The sequence below is a fragment of the Paramisgurnus dabryanus genome, chromosome 12 (genome assembly GCF_030506205.2).
Source record: "Paramisgurnus dabryanus chromosome 12, PD_genome_1.1, whole genome shotgun sequence".
Lineage (NCBI taxonomy): Eukaryota > Metazoa > Chordata > Actinopteri > Cypriniformes > Cobitidae > Paramisgurnus > Paramisgurnus dabryanus.
In genome coordinates, this window is record NC_133348.1 from 25,562,312 (window position 1) to 25,579,253 (window position 16,942).

At 38.0% G+C, this 16,942-nt stretch overlaps 1 protein-coding gene and 1 long non-coding RNA gene across 2 annotated transcripts in view; one reads left to right on the top strand and one right to left on the bottom strand.

Annotated features, from left to right (window-relative positions):
• The window catches only part of dab1a (DAB adaptor protein 1a), a 210,170-nt gene that overhangs the window by 173,685 nt on the left and 19,543 nt on the right, over window positions 1-16,942 (bottom strand).
• On the top strand, window positions 1,820-3,538 carry LOC141283056 (uncharacterized). Its single transcript, XR_012338045.1, has 3 exons — window positions 1,820-2,332; window positions 2,895-3,031; window positions 3,355-3,538. It is a non-coding gene; the product is annotated as an uncharacterized lncRNA (long non-coding RNA).

Consider the following 16,942-nt stretch of genomic DNA (forward strand, 5'->3'; position numbering starts at 1 on the left):
CAAAAGTGTTTCTATCTGTACTTTACAGACAAAAGCATGAGCACAAAGTTTACAGTATGTACAAATAAATAGATGAACAAATGAAAGTTGAGTAAATATCCTTCATTCTCAAGTTGGTGAGATACAAATGCCGTTGAAAGAATAAAGAAATAAGAAGTTATTCTTAGCTCAAGCCTATAATCCTAATGTAAGAAGCATTTAATCAAAGATCGCTTTATCTTTAATGTCTCATGACACCCGTAACCCTCTAAAGCGTATGTGCGTGTGTGTCCTAGAGAGTAAACCCTAAAAAGAAAAAAACCCAGGGGCAAATGAAACACTCAGCAGATCAAAGTTTGAGATGTATTAAGTTTTCTTCTGATATGATTGTAAAACTTTAAAGGAAGAGACTGAGCTGCAGACCTTGGAGGCACTGATAAGGTGCTTCATGTGCATTAGGACTAATTAAAGAGTAAAATGTATTGCAGTATCTGCCTCATCCTTTTCTCTTCTACGGGGTATTCTGTCTAGTGAGAGAGATTGGGAAGATACATTTATGTTTCCCTTTAGGTGAGGTTTAGATTGACATTCGACCAATCATTCTTAAAGAGACAGTGTGTATTTTTTGCTTCTGTGGATCATATTCAATTCTATTATCAGTAAATATCTGGGGTATTTGATGCGTTTGTGGCCATCTTCTGATGTCATTTTAGTGCATTATACATTTCAATGTATGTTGAAATGTTGATGTCATCTAAATGACCAGATTTGAGACTTTCGTCTGGCAGATGATAAATCAGGTAAGAACAACCCATACAGAAAAAAACAACTATTATAGAGATTTTCTAGATTTGGGGCAGAAATTAAACATCTAGCAACGACTAAAAACAACCCAGAATCCCCTACTTTCTCCTAAGCAATATGTTACAAACCACTATAGATCACCTTAGAAACCATTAAGCAAAGCCATAGCAACCAACCAACCACAAACAACAAAGCATTGATTTGCACCAATATATCGGTGCCAATAGTCATGGCCAATATATCCTGTGTATAGAAAACGTAAAGAAACATCATAGTTTAATGTTCAGTATTAACAGTCATTATATGAATGATTATACAACGTGCGATATTTTACTGATAACATAACAGTAACCGCCTCACCGTTTGTATCATTCCGCCACCTACTGGTCATTTTAGTATTAGTGGATGGGGCTTCTTTAAATGCACGTGAGTCATTTGCTTATGTCTGACTAGAAAGCTGTACGCACAAACGGACGCACTGTTTTTAAACACTCTCCGTGTGTCTCGTTAAGTTCCCTATAGCTCGTGAATCAGTTTGTGAATCCCAATCGGAAGTTGCTTTGGACAAAAGCGTCTGCTAAATGACTAAATGTAAGTGATTATCCCGTCGAAGATCGGCGCTCTTGGATGTAAACTGAAGTGCAATGATGTCACAACGTGTGGATGAGTAGCATACACTTTGAATAAAGCTATGAAAACAATTACTTTCTTTGAAGCGATCTCTCTCCTCCTATTAATAGTACGCGAAACCACCGTGGAACTGCAGGTAAGCATTGCAGCTTTTACATTTGGACATTTATTTTGCGTGACGTGACTATTAAACACTTTGTGAGATATTGCCACTGTTATATTTATAAGCAGCATGCAAAAAACATCTCTCTGACACTTATAAAAAAAACAGTTTTATGTAGTACTGACAAGAACGAAGTCCAGTAATAAAGCGAGTGAAAGATTAAATGGAAAAGCGTTAGTATATAAATATAGTTTTATTAACTTTTACCTCGCGCCAAAATAATAACAATACAAAATACATTAAAGAGCACCAATTATGCTAATAAATTAGCACGTTAGCACGTTATTGTAATATCCCATAGTACATACATGTTATTAAAACTTGAACTAATGCACTGTGAGTCTTATAAATTGCTTACATACCTCACCGATTTCTGCATGTCTGGAAAACGCTCGGTTTAGTTCCTGTCTCCGCCTCCCAAAATGTCTAGTGTATTTGGATTGGTCAGATGACTACTCAACTGTTATTGGTCAACTGGGTTCGGCGTGTGTTTGAAAGGTTACGCCCCTGACTACGCGTGGGTTTTCCGGTTCTGACTGAGAGTCACAGGCAACGTAAACAAGCGCTATATTTCTCTATAAACGATGGTGTCTGTACTGCCTTACCACTTCAAGCTCAATCCAGAGAGTTCAGACGGCCGTTACGATATAAACGATCTCCGTCAATGAACGCGAATGGATTTAACTTTTTTAGGTGTCCTTAGCTCTGCCAGAATGCTAAACGAAGACGAAAATGTGTTGCAAAGACATCCAAAAGGTAATTATAACGTATTACTTTGCAAACTATATGAAAACACCAAATGTAGCACATAGAAAGTATTTTTTTAAATGATTATAAAACTATTTCACTTATTAACATTATTTTACTATAGTAAACTTTATTATAAAATACTGCTTACATACTATATTACTGTGCAAACTATATGGAAACACCAAATGTAGCACATAGAAAGTATTTTTTGAAATGATTATAAAACTATTTCACTTATTAACATTATTTTACTATAGTAAACTTTATTATAAAATACTGCTTACATACTATATTACTGTGCAAACTATATGGAAACACCAAATGTAGCACATAGAAAGTATTTGTTGAAATGATTATAAAACTATTTCATTTGTTAACATTATTTTACTATAGTAAACTGTATTATAAAAGACTGCTTACATACTATATCACTGTGCAAACTATATGGAAACACCAAATGTAGCACAAAGAAAGTATTAATTGAAATGAATGTTCTACATTATTTCACTATGGTAAACTTTTTTATGAAAGACTGCTTACTTATAAGTGCTATGTTTTTACTTATTAGGTTTTAAGGAGAATGCAACATGTTCCAGGTCCTCTTACCTGCGTGATTCATCATCCAGGTTTTGCACAAATTGTCTAAATCCCTACACACAGAACATTTATTGTACCGACTATAAGCCTTTGAGGTGCAGGACTAGAGTAAGTTTTATTACATTTTTAAACCAATAACACTAAAGTATCATTATAGTAACAAAGTACCCAAAAGAACAAAAGATGTAACTTTAAAGAAAATATAATAGTCAGTCAAAAGTTTTTTTTATTTATTACAAATATATATTTAAATGTTAAACAATATACAAATAAACATACTTTAGTAACCATATTGTGCTCTTGTTTCAAAAATTGTTCAATTCATTTCTTACAGCTATCTATTCAGATAAATGGCATATCAAAGCTTTGTCAGCTGATGCTATCTAAGATGACACTTTAGGGTTATCATCCTGTCGTGTGTTGTTCTCCAGATGTGCTTGGAGCTTCCTGATCAGATCGGTCACAATTTTGGCTTTCGACGACCCCTGCACTGAAGATGGCATGCAATCACGTCCTCCTTTGAAGGTCTCTCAAACTGTGATGCCAGGTCCATTGGAATCAGGGCTTCCTTCAGCTTATCTTCAATTACCTCATCAAACACAAGCCTGATCACATCCTCCACATAACTGTAGAAATATTGCATTCAATAAATCTTTTGTTTTGATCATTTATTTCCCTGCTTCATACATTAAGTTTTTAATTATGAATGTATTTGAAATAAAACATTACTGCTTACGGTATGTCACTTGTGTGTTTTGGGAACATAGGCTTGTACTTTCCCTCTCCTGCTTTTGTTACGGCTAGGTACAAATACCTGTAAAATATAAACAAGCAATTAATTTATTGTAAAAGTAAATACTACTTTATTTAACACAGTTACTAAAATACTTAAATACCTGCACAGCATTCCAATAAATGAGAAAATCAATTTTTTTTTGCTGCAAATCTGAAATCTCAGGCTACGGACGGCAAAGGCATCCACTGATGATGGTGATGGAAACATTGTGAAACGATGCTACTGCCTGGGTTCCTATGATTATGCAGAGAAAAAAACTTTATCATCATCAGTTATACATCTAAGACTGGAAGTGGTTTCACTAGCTAAATACATCATGTGTGTTACACACCTTTGCTCCTCATATGCCAGTCTGACTCCTTGTACTGTGTGTAATGATGTAGCATGTTTGCATACAGTGTAGAAGGATGTGTCCAGCTGCGAATCTAGGATATAGACAAATAAAACAAACATGTATTCAGTCAAAAAGACATATTATAACAATAGAGTACAACGACTATAACTCGTTAGACTATTCATTAAAACGTTAATGTATTACATATTACATGGCACAACATTAGCAACACACATTACGTGTTTACTTCGTTTCAAAATCTAAGAAAGCTTCAAGTAAATACAACAGTAAAACACATATAACTTTAAACAAATCATCTGTACTTAGAGTTTCTTGAGTTTGATCATGAGAACAAATTTTACTGGTAACAGTTTAGCTGGCATTTGTATTTGTATTTAGCTTAGCAACTTAGCAAGTTTGTAAACATGTCTAAACCAACATCGATAAAAAAAACGATAGTCTGCATAATTCAACATACACGTGTGTAAATATGGTAGGCCTACGTTGTTTATGAAATACAGTATTACAACACAAAACAATTAGCTTGCAAGCTTAGCTCTACACGCACATTATGTTAATCTCCGGTTACCGGTTACGTAAAAGGCAAATAATAAACGTGAATACTTACAGCCTGTGATCCAGAAGTGCACAGTAATCCAACTTTCAAGAGGAGACGTCGCGCAAATCCAGCTTCGGTTCATGAGAAGCAGTTATTGTGAAAACTCCGTGAACAACTTCTGACTGGATTTTTCCGGAACCGTATTAAACATGATGTCCTCTGTGTAAGTCCATAAAGTGCTATTTTTCCCTCGCATCTAAAGAGACAGCGTCTACTCGAGAGATTTAATCGCTTAAACAATGAAACAAGAGTTTGCAAACAGGGTCAAAGCAGGGACTCACAACCTCCGCCATTTTAGCTCTCTTCTGACTCGGCGCTCCCCACCCCCGTCTTTGAGGGCGTACCCAAGCAAAGCAGAGAGGGCTGAACTATGATAATGTTGGTCTTATCTACGTCACTAATCCCAGGAAGTAAACTGTTGCCTACAATCCGAGTGTTTTTTGTAGTCCTCGAACGTTAGAGACGATAACTCGCGTCATCGTTTTCTTTGAGGTATGTACTTTTTGAATATCGTTAGCATGTACTAATGCACACTTACACACAAAAGGATGTTTAAAAACGTGTATCCCATAATAGGTGCTCTTTAAATATGAATAAGAAAACAAGGAATAGTTTCATGAATGCTGGTTTGATCTCCTTTTCGACCATCAAGATTTGGATATTATACATATACATTCTCGACTGAACTTATCTTAAAACTAGGGATGGGCGATATATATTACGGCGGATTCTCATGCGTGTTTTATCAGTAAAGCCGGTTCCTTGGTTAGTAGTAAATCGCTATCAGCTGCTTTCAGATGGAGCGGCATTTACCGTAGTTCCCGGACAAGCTGGGCCATATCGCATTAATTATCGCAGGTGATACGTCCTCGATAATTAATGCGAAATTGCCCAGATTGTCAGCGAACTACGGCTCTGTGTAATAAATGCCACTCCATCTGAAAGCAGCTGATGGCGATTTACTACTAACCAAGGAACCGGCTTTAATGATAAAACACGCATGAGAATCCCAGCACTACTTAAAACTACACTTTGTGACCAGGAAATGGTAATATTAAGAAACGGCTATTCCGTCTAATTGATATAAGAATCAAAACAGCCAAAAGTGTTACCTGTCATTCTGGCCTTCAAATCCATGGCAGAAGAAAGTAGTTCCTCAACAAAGATGCTTTTAAAATCACTTTGTTGTTGTTTTCTAGTTTTCTTTTTTAAACGTGTGCCGTCGAACTGTTGTATAAAAGCAATATTGCTCTTAGAGACATATGTAACAGCCCTACATCATCGATATAGGACTATATCGTCACAGCTGTGATTAGGCCAGCAGCCTCGTGCCAGAGGCAATCACAGCCGTGAAGATATACAGTAGACCTATATCACACTCCTACTCGATATTGCTTAAATAACAGTCAAAAGATTTAATCTTAAGAGTTTAGTTAATGCAAGTGAATATAACCACCAAACAATCGGTATCGGTATCTATATAAGTCTGAATAATCGGCTATTGAATTGGTGGAAAAAACCAATTGTGACTCAAAATTTACTATCCGACTTATTTTCGCATCAGCATGGACAACAGGATCACTGCAAAAATCTACATTTTTCAAGACCACAGCTGTGATTTTAAAACACTCTATTTGATCAGATTCCAAGACTGAAAATTAATCCATCTTATTTGCAGCCTGCATCCTCAACCACTGGGCCTCAACAAATCACTCATGAAACTTCACTCAACAGACTCTCTGCTGACACTCCAATCTCACTGCAGCATCTGGACAGCTTTGTGTTTGTTCTGGTGACTGGATTTAGCAGCAGATGTACACAGACACAGTGCCAAGTGTGTCACAAAGCTAGAGGAGAAAAGGGAGTTAAGGCTCCAGTATACAGCAAAGCTGTACTTCGATCTTTGCTCAGGGGCAGAAGAAAGTCTGAAACAGATGCAGTGATGCAGTCAAGACCAGACCCTTCGAGACTCAGACCAGAACTTGGGCATCTAAGACCCAGAGCAAACACCTTTTAAGAAGTTCCTAATATGTACCATTTAGTTACAGAAATTTACCTTTGAGGTACCATTATGAACCTCTAAGGTACCAATATGAACATTTAATTTATAATGTGCATTGATTGGCTTTTTCTTAACTTTTATCAAGATCTGATGAAAAGTATGCTGTATCATATTGTATTACACAAAATATAAAAGCTGTCTAAATTTAAGTGAGAATTTTTCAGGCTGATATGCATGCAGCTCTCATTGCTAAAAGAAAAAAAGATTATGGCATAAAATTAAAGCCTGAAGCGTAGCTACTTATTATGTTGTTTACTTTAATCATCCAAAAAGCTCGAGCAAAACAGTTGAATTAGATTTGAAGATTTGTAAAATCAAATTTTTCTGGAAAAAAGTAAAGCAGAACATTCAGAAAATACTTTAACAAATAGCAATCTTTCCGTCCTTCCTGTCCTTTCATGCCACTGTTTCTTTGTTCTCACTTCCTGTTCTTGAGACAAGGATAAAGCTTTGTGTGAGTTCTGTCCCTGAAAAAGCCCATTCATTCCTGCAAACCAACACTGCCCACTTCAAACCTGCCACACACACACACACACACACACACACACACAGAGAAAGAGAGAGATGTTTGCGACCTATTCAAAGATTTCACATCATTTCTTTGGCTTATAAAATATTATTACAGTCTTATTAATTGTTAGTATTAGTTTCAGCACTGCAAAAATCCTTTTTTTTATCAGAATATGAGCAGTTCAGCACCATCTCAGTGCATCAGACATGATTTCTTGTAAAGGAGCATTTTTTATCAGGCTCCTATTTTTAGGTTCAATCATTTCACTTTACTGGCAATTAAACGCTTATTAGTCAGTAATTAAAATGCCTTATTTTCACAAATGTCTCTTTAGTCATTCCATTGGATTTAAAAAAATCAGCAAAAAGTGCATGCAAGCTTTTGCACTTTTAAAAAACATCCAGAAGTCATAGTAAACTGTTGCAAAATAACTGAATATGCAACTAGAAACATTGCACATGAGGAAAGTCAAAATGTAAGAATGACTAAACCACACATTAGGGGGGGCGGTGATCCGTAACTGCCATGTTTAGGTCAAAGTACTCAAGCACAAGGGACACAAGCTTGAATGTGACCCACTGTCATTTCACGCGCCGTCGTTCATCCAATTTATCTTCGGCGCACTTTGCAGAAATATCGGCGGTAACAGATTTTGCAACAAACTGGTATTTCTGAATGGTCTGATGCCGGGATTAAGTCAATTTGAAGCAAAAGTATTTGATGAACATGTTATATTATATGTGCAAAGAGCATTCATGTGCTCTTCATATTTAAAAACAAGCTAAATTCAATGAGTAAGATTTTTTCGAGTATTCAGAAAGCTTCCTAGTTTGTCAGGCACACAGCAGCAGCGGGCAGCCATTTGCCCCGGAAGACGTCTCGGACCAGTGTGAGAAAGTCACCAAGGTGCCAAAACACTCAACTCAATGTGGCTTTCTGGACCTTCTCGCAAACATCCCTTCGGTGTAGCTTTCTCATACACACACACACACACATGCACACTGAGACTAAGATTTCTCCCTTATTCCCCAGTCCCTGCTCTGCCATATGGATGAAATCACTTGTGTTTTGAAGTTAAGCTGCTGTTGTTGCACTGTTACCTGCAGCAGTGCCCACAGCCAGATGCTATATGGGGAGGATTGAATCTATTTCTATTGGCTTACGTGTGTGTGTGTGTGTGTATGTGTGTGTGTGTGTGTGTGTGTGTGTGTGTGTGTGTGTGTGTGTGTGTGTGTGTGTGTGTGTGTGTGTGTGTGTGTGTGTGTGTGTGTGTGTATGAACCCACGTCTGGAATAATAGCAGAAACAAAGACGAACCTTGGTAATATAAAAACACAAGCTGCATTCTGCTTTAGTCAGTAATTAAAGGTGCCATAGAATAAAAAACTGTATTCATAGGCATAGATGAATAATAAGAGTTCTGTACATGGTAATGATATATCGTGAGCCTTAAACAGGTTTGTTTCCTCATTTTTATGTACCTCATGCACGCAAAAGACTGCTGGAAAACAGACCAATCTTAACACCAACTGTGACGTCACAGTCGAGATGTACACCACAACATTAAATGACACATTAAATTAAGTACAATGTTGTCACAATGCTAAAACCTTGCATGCAAGTTTTGACTGCTGAGTTAGCATTATATGCTAGTTAATGCGTTTATGCTGAAGTTCTACTATTGACATTACAGTTCTGTTTTGCAAGTCCATACTAAAACAAAAACACAAACTTACCACTCAGAAATTAACATTAACCATTAACAATCTCCAAACAATTAGTTGTTCCTAAAAACCTGTATTTTCGTCTGATGCATGCTTAAACATATACGGTCTGTTTACTAATGTGAGCTACTGGCATGAGCTGCAGAGCCCAAGATTATTAAAGACCCTTACAAAAAGGGCAATAACAGAGCATTTCATTTAAAGGACAAATCCTAGGGTTGTAAATGGACATGCAACAACGTTTCTGGATCATTTTTGCTCTTAATAAAGTTACATACATTCTATGTAAATATCAAAGAACAATTTAACCAACCTGATCTCACGAATTTTCATGGCACAGTCACAGAATATTTTGCAAATTTTTCTGTGGCATTCTCACGGATTGGTTACTCAACTGTTTTGTCCTATTTTCTTACCATTGTCGCTTTGGTTTAGGGTTAGATTTACATAAAATGACATCCCTACCCAAATCCAACTCTAACCCCAACGCCAGGCGACAATTGTTTAAAGTTAAGAAAATATAAAAGAATAAATCAGAAAAAATTGTATCAACCAATACTTAAAGTGACATACTAACCCAAACACCAAATCCTAAACCGAAGCGACGATGGTTTGAAAATAGAAAATAGCAGTTGAGTAACCAATCTGTGAGAGTGTCTGGAAAGTCCGTGGCAGGGCCACGAAAAAATGCTGAGATCCATGAGAATGCCACGGAAAATGAGCAAAAAATTCCGGGACTATCCCACGGAACTTTGTGAGATTGTGTTGATTTAACATATTATTTCAATGCATTCTTTGGCACCTTTAAGTTTTTTTGGTTTTGTTATGTTGATATATGTGAGAGCTATCTGTCTGCTTGTCCTTATGAGACCATGAATGTAGTAAGGGGTGTTGTTTTGATGTGATGGTTTGCATGCAGTAGAAACCATTCAGAGATAAATTGCATGTGGTGGCAATGCGACACCTACTGTATGTGTGTGTGTGTGTGTGTGTGTGTGTGTTACGGCAGCTTTGCAGTACTGTGAAAGGTAATTAGTCCCGTATGTGTGTGTGTGTGTGTGTGTGTGTGTGTGTGTGTGTGTGTGTGTGTGTGTGTGTGTGTGTGTGTGTGTGTGTGTGTGTGTGTGTGTGTCGGTTTATCTTCTTAATCTGTCATGAGAGTAATTAAATGCACAGTAACACCTGGCCCAAGCAAATACACCTCATATAGTCTGTACTGTTCTCTCTATTTCACATACACACACACACACTGGGGTGGGATCTCTGTATCTGCAATGCCTATAATAGTCCAGATGCACAAAGTTGAGCTCATGACCGTGTGTGTGTGGCTGACAGGAGAGCTTTATGTGTAGCTACTGCAGAGGATAATGCAGAACGTCGTAAAATGTTGTTTGCAAAATGTGTGTATGTGTGTGTATCCAAAGGGGCGTTAACTGTGACAATGCGACAGTCATTTAGTTTTAGTTAGAGTTGACGATTTGAGAAACAGCAACCATTGGAGATGGAATAAAGTGCAACTTTATGCTAATCTAAAGTTATGCATTGTGGCGACTGCCAGTGGAAGCTCAGACAGTATCCGACAGTTGTATTCGGATCCAAAGTTGAAATCCAACAGCAAACAGCTACCTTTATTGATTTAAATGTGCAATGTGGGACTTTTAGAAGGATATAACAGAAATGCAAAATAATGTACATAACTATATTATCAGTGATGTATAAAGACCTTACATACTGTAACTGTTTTGTTTTCATTACTGAGGCGTTTTTATCTACATACACCGCGGGTCTCCTTACATGGAAGTCGCGTCATATTTATACAGTAGCCCTAAACAAACAAACTGTTTTGTAGAGTGTATTTCATCCCTATGTGGTTTCAGATGATGACATGTTTGTTTCGAAATTGGGGTTGTTTCAGCCTGATCTCACGAATTTCCATGGGATAGTCACAGAATTTTTTGCTCATTTTTCCGTGGCATTCTCACGGATCTCCGCATTTTTCCGTGGCCCTGCTACAGACTGTCTTTTTCCGTGGCATTCTAGGATTGGTTACTAAACTGTTTTGTCCTATTATCTTACCATTTTCGCTTCGGTTTAGGGTTAGATTTACGTGAAATGACATCCTTACCCAAACCCAACTCTAACCCCAACGCCAGGCGACAATTGTTTAAAGTTTAGAAAATAAAAAAGAATAAATCAGAAAAAATTGTATAAACCAATACTTAAAGTGACATACTAACGCAAACACCAAATCTAACCCTAAACCGAAGTGAAAATGGTTTGAAAAAAGGAAAAAGCAGTTGAGTTACCAATCCGTGAGAATGCCACGGAAAAATGAGCAAAAAATTCCGTGACTATCTCGTGAGATCAGGTTGGTTGTTTGCAATTTGCAGTCTCACCACTAGATGCCGCAGAAAAACACACACTGGACCTTTAAACCAAAGTGGATACTACTAAACACCAATCTACAGTCCAAAATGACCACAACCAGAGGTATCTAAAGTCTTTACAACAAAACCAACTTTGGTACTCTACTTCATCATCAACAGCTCGATGCTTTGGCCGTCTTGTTTATGTATCGCCCTGTAAAAGAATGAATATGCGCACATGCATGTTCTGCTATATATTGGTCTGGCATACATCCGTTTTTCACTACATTATTGTGAAAACCTAGCCTCAGACGTCACACTGGCTGCCTAAACGCTGGCTAAACGTCTGATGCAAAAGACACACAACATTGGAAACACTTCATGAGTCACCATCTGACTGGACATCTACTTGTTTCCAGGAGACGTCTGTCACATTTTTTTCGGTCTGCCCGAAACCAAATCCATACCGTGATTGGTTGCTCAGATTGGTCAGTAAGACATCTTCTTGAGCAGTTACTGACCAATAAAAGCTGCTATGGTGTCCAGACCCCTCTCGTCAGTCTCTGTCTGTCTATGTGGGCAGAATTTCAAAATTAGAGGCATTTTGGATCACACCTGTTAAGGTCTGGGCTAAGACCTCACTGTCCAGATCATCATTGAAGACATTTGTAGCTTCATTGTAGAATCAAAAGGCCAGACACGCACACCAGACCTCTGCAAGGGCAAGTCACAGGTCTGTTAACCCTTATTTTCTGCATTTATCATGCTAATGGAGAGAAAATGTCCTCTGTCTGATTCATTGAGGATGCGTCCTGTCACTCCAGGCTTTCAAGAGCTCATTCACTAGTCAGAATGAATTAAATCTCTCCATCTTTTTAGCTGTACCTCCATATGAAATTGCCAAGTTTTGCTTTTCTTTCATCTCTCTCTCTCTCTCTTCAGAAGCCTCACAGTTTCACCATCATTTCTTTATGCTCTATGCATTGCTGTATTCTCTAAGGGTGAACATGCTGCTTTCTTTCTCATTCACTGTATGTGGATGCTGAAAGGGAAATTCACAATGAATGAACAGCACGACGTCTTTTTATGCACTGTGTTGAATCTGTGTTGTTTTAGCACCTGTTGGATACTGGGACTGCACAGATTCATTCAAACACTGCTATTCAAACACTTGAATCGACTCATATGACCTGATGGATGTTATTGACATTATAGCTTTGACATTGACATTGTTTAAGTCTATTTTTTTCTGCATAGTAACAACAAATTTGATACTCTTATGTAACAACAAAGAAGTCAATGGGTACCGTCAACTGTGTGCCTACCATCATTTATCAAAATATCTATAAAGAAATCGATACAGGATAAGAAGGTGTAAATGATGACTGTATGTGTTTCTTCAAGACAATACTAAATACCAACAGCTTCAGATTGTTCAAGGAGCATGTACAGTTCTTAACTATGAATACTTGTAGAAAAAATTGAATAATCAATTTGTTATGTTGCTTAATGCCATTTCAAGCTGTGCTGACAGAGCTTGTTGCTTAATTTCACTTAGGCTGAGACGCAACTGATTCGGGATTCAGGCAGTGCTGCGAGTCATTAATCCTCATTCATTTTAAAGGCTTTGACTGCAGTTATTCAAGCCAGTTTAGCAAAGCCGCGCCAGGATGCTTAAGGCAATCTAAACCACAAACTCCTCGGTCTCTTCTCATCCCAAACAGCTGCTTTCAAAACACCTGCGGAAAACAAGCACCCTCATATGGCACAAAAAGTGAATGCGTTTAGTGCTGCCCAACTTTTGTACCGCATTCTCTAACGGTGATTGTAATTTACTGGATGACAATTGGCAGCAATCCAGAGAGCAGGTCTATAGATACTCACAAAGCAACCAAATTAAACTACCCAAAGGGGAAAAGAAAGAGAACAGCAAATTGTTTTAAAGAAAAGCGTACATTGTAAAATGCTGAATTGATCCTATACATCAGCAGCAATTAGATAATTACGTTAAAGGGAAAAATGGTTGTTTCAGTCCAACCAAATATAATTATAAAAATGTAACAGCTTTCATTTTGGTTTTATAAGCGCTCCACCATCTCCGGTTAGGGCTAGAAGAAAAACAGCAACTTGGATGAGCGCAAACCTAACCCTAAACCCAACATTTCATGGAATTTAGGCCATAGCCATATCCCATCTAGCCAGAATCGCTGTTTTTAACCTAATCTTACCCCCAAACCTAACCCTAAAGGCCGAAGTATGGTGTTAAAGAGCAACTATCCCTTACGAAAATTAACCATGGTTTTATTTTGGTAAAAGTGTAGTAACCAAGGTTTTTTGGTGTATTGGTTACTATCAGCAAAACCATGGTTTTACTACACTTACCATGGTTTCACTATGCTTTTTGAAAACCATGTTTGTCAAAACCATGGTTATTTTGTGGTTACCGTGGTTTTACTATACTATGGTTTTTTGGGTTTTAACTGTATTTAAACCATGGTTAATTTTCGTAAGGGATCGTCTGATTCACGATTTTACATTTCCTTTGGTGTGTAAGTGTGTATTAGTACATGTTAATGATATGCAAAAGGTACAAACCCATGGTAAACGATGAAGTGAGTTATCGTCTCCAACGTAAATCTTTTTTCTTGGACTACAACAAACACACAGATTGTAAGCAACAGTTCACTTCCTGGGCCTGTTGACGTGGACAAGACGGACATTATCATAATTCCTCCCTGACTTTAAATAAACTATATTTTGCAGGACTGTGCGCGTAAGCCCATGTACACATAAAAAACAGACTATACTCCAGGCTTAAACCCGACATTTCGCAAGATTTATGCAATAGCTGTATCCCATCGCTCGATTTGATTTTGCTAAGTGAGAGATATCCTAAGGGCAACACATTGTGTTTTTTGTAAATAAACTTAAACCAAACCCTAACCATAACTGAAGCCTGACATCAGATGGAAATTATAAGTGAAAAACAATCATATAGAAGCAGCTAATCCTGGTTGTTAGATTAAACTTGAAACAAACTGTAAACTTATTTCTGAAATCTCATAGGCTGATTGAAATGTTGCCCCAGGGTCGACAGAATGTTTCCCTGAGGACATCAACCACTCGGCCAAAGTAGGAGAGCAATATCCCATCTATCCAAAACCTCCATCTTCCTTTGATCAGTGAAACAGACACTGATGATGGAGCCACTGTTGCTGTGTTGTGCCGGCTGGCAATCAACCAATGAACTGCTTGCTTATAGATGTCAACCCATCGCGCCGCTGAAAATCCAGCATAGCTGTTACTGCGACAATTTCACACGATGAATCACTTCTCAAATGTCACAATTTGTGGTTTGTAACTGTGCCTGTGTGAGTGACAGTGAAAGCATTTGAAACTGCACTTGGGGAGGATGTCACAATGTTTTAGAATGAAAAGTTTGAGACGCTGTTGTATGTGGAATGATACTTATTAATGTTTTGTGTCAGTTTATTGTTTAAAATTAATCAAAATATGTACTTTTAAACCACCACTTCTCGTCTTGCACTAGTTGTGTGACATGCCAGCGCGACTCTGCATAATTACGTAAGCACGTCGAAAGGTCACGCATCATGTAGGCTATGTGAAACGCACATTTGCGGACCATTTTAAACAATAAACTGACACAAAGACATTAATTAGTATCATTTCACATACAACAACTTCTGAACGGTCCTCTCTCTTCACAATTGTAAACACTGGGGTGGTAGTTTCACATATGTCATGCGTGACCTTTTGATGTGCTTATACAATACGTAAGGTTGCACTGGCGCTTCACATGACGAGAAGTTGTGGTTTAAAGATGCATTTATTTTTCTTGCTAAAAATGACAATCATTTTGCTAGATAAGACCCTTATGCCTCATTTGGGATCATTTGAAACTGTGAACTGTTGGGGTCTTATAAAGTCTATTAAATTGAGAAAAATCCTAGAATTTTGTTCAAAAAAAAAAAAAAAAAATTATTCTCGACTGAACAAAGAAAGACATCAACATTATGGATGACGAAATGTGAGGGGGAGTATATTATCTGATTTTTTTATGAAAGAGCAATATTCCTTTAAGGCCGAAGTATGGTACATTTTTTTAGGCTTACACAAGGGTTCACGTACAGTGTGCGTGGCGCCAGATTATTGAAACCCTGCTTACACTTTAGTAGATGCTATCGGACTAAGCTCACGCTATTTAATGTGTACTTCTGGTGTACGATACCTCTAAGTTGTCCTAGACGCAACACTTCTCGTCTGGTGTGCGACCCCCTTTAGCAGGTAAGACAGGTTTGGGTCCTGATCAAGTAATTCTCAGTCCTGTTCAGTCTTTTATTTAGCTATTTCGGTTTATCTATGAATAAAAATGACAAAAATTTAAATAAAAACGACTTAAATCAATTACTTAAACTAGTCAGACATCCACATGCAGGAGCAGAAATGCAGAAAATACTGTTTGGCTATAAGATGAACCTACATTGTAGTGTGTTATGTTACCAGCATTCAAGCACACACATACAGACATACAGCTGTGATGTAGCACAAATGGCAGCTTCCTGCGGCTACAACGCTATTAGTATTCCACACATCGTTATTTTAATATATTGCCATGTTAAATGAAATTTCCCTAAGTGCCAGTGAGAGAAAGAGAGGGAGAGTTATACGTAGAGTGAGAGATGGAGGTTGTATAACGGTAGAGCAGACAGTCTTGCACAGGTGCAGCATACATCAACATCTCCATAATGTCAGGCAAATCAGATTCACTTAAAGAGCATTCCTACCTGCAGGCCACAAACTGATCACATACCTCCCCCTCCCTTTCTCTCCTCCGCACTCCGCCTGGAGAGTCTATTGATTTCTTTGAAACTCAGCAGTGACCCTCAGACCAGCCACCTGCTTTAGGCTCAAATCACTTTGTGGCTTCTATTATTGCTCCTAGTGGCCTACGGTACCACTCCCGCTCTCTGCATCAGTATTCCGATGGAATGGGGGAATTGTTTAAGATTACCTAGGAAACGAGTGTGTGGCTTAAATGTGTCTGAAGGCATTCCTGTGATCCTCTGTCTCACCATGTTAATTTTTATAAAAAAATAGGTAGCATCCATAAACGCTTTTACTTGACAGTTAGCACCATAGACTGTAAAAAAAGATGGACAACGCAATGTTGCTCCCTTCTATTGTACTGAATTGAAGCCAAAAATGTCTGACCATGGGCGGTGTCATGTTACGTAAAAACGTCCGTTTGGAGCCAGGGCATACGCAGATTAAATCGTCTTTGGAGCCAGAGGCGGAGCCGCGTATCAAACTTCCTCCCAAACGCTCGCATGCTCAACCACGGCAATCATAACAACATTCCCCATTTCTATAGCACCAAATTGCTAGCTAAAATAAAACTTAGCACAAAAAAATATAGCCAGCCACCAGGGGGCGATCAAAGAGGCAGCGGCTTCACTTTTTAAAATGTATGAGGCACACCCGGTTTGCACCTAGTTAGACTTGAACTTGACTCAATGGGTTTGTTTACATGCACAAAATTGTGTCAATCCAACTGAATTTAATCCAACTGCAGGTTATGACAATACAG